The following is a 791-nucleotide window of genomic DNA, read 5'->3' as shown; positions in this document are numbered from 1 at the left end:
TTTCTCCAACCTGCATTATAAGTGTTACTATATGGGTTATTTTGAGGTCTAGAATTATTGTTACCTATATATTGAACTTGTTCCTCCTCGATGCTAGGGTTGAAGGATTGGTATCCTGTGTGTACTCCTCCTCCATTTGAATCGCACCTCATCACGAAATGTACCTAAGTAGAACCACACAAACAGTCAATCTTTTTCTTTAAATGTTCTACCTGGTTAGACAACATAGTAACCGCATCGAGGTTGAAAACATCGGCTGCTTTCGTCGGCTTTGTCCTCATGACTTGCCACTGATAATTATTTAGTGACATCTCTTCTATAAATTCATAAGCCTCTTTAGGTGTCTTATTATTAATAGTTCCACTAGCATTGCATCAATCATCTGTCTAGTCGAAGGATTCAGGCCATTGTGAAAAGTTTGAAATTGTCGCCAGAGTGGTAACCCATGGTGAGGGCACCTTCTCAATAGATCCTTGTATCTCTCTCATGCATTAAAGAGTGTTTCTAGATCCATCTGCACAAAAGAAGAGATATCATTCCTCAATTTAGCCGTTTTAGCCGGCGGCATATATTTAAGTAAAAACTTTTCGGTCATTTGTTCCAAGTAGTGATTGACCCTCGTGGTAACAAGTTCAACCACTATTTAGCCTTGTTCATCAATGAAAAGGGAAATAACCGAAGGTGAATGGAATCATAAAAAACGCTATTGATCTTAAATGTGTCACAAAACTCCAGAAAATTCACCAAATGAGTATTTCGATCCTCATCCTGCAAACCATCAAACTGTACAA

The 791-nt window shown here is 38.3% G+C and overlaps 1 non-coding gene across 1 annotated transcript; it reads left to right on the top strand.

Annotated features, from left to right (window-relative positions):
* The first annotated feature begins 440 nt into the window (after positions 1 to 440).
* Positions 441 to 547, top strand: LOC121204089 (small nucleolar RNA R71). The gene has a single exon (XR_005899017.1). It is a non-coding gene; the product is annotated as a small nucleolar RNA R71 (small nucleolar RNA).
* Positions 548 to 791: the final 244 nt, after the last annotated feature.

The sequence above is a fragment of the Gossypium hirsutum genome, chromosome A07 (assembly GCF_007990345.1).
Source record: "Gossypium hirsutum isolate 1008001.06 chromosome A07, Gossypium_hirsutum_v2.1, whole genome shotgun sequence".
NCBI classification, from domain to species: Eukaryota; Viridiplantae; Streptophyta; class Magnoliopsida; order Malvales; family Malvaceae; genus Gossypium; species Gossypium hirsutum.
The sequence above is the reverse complement of the archived record's forward strand: the minus strand, read 5'-3'. Positions and strand labels throughout refer to the sequence as shown.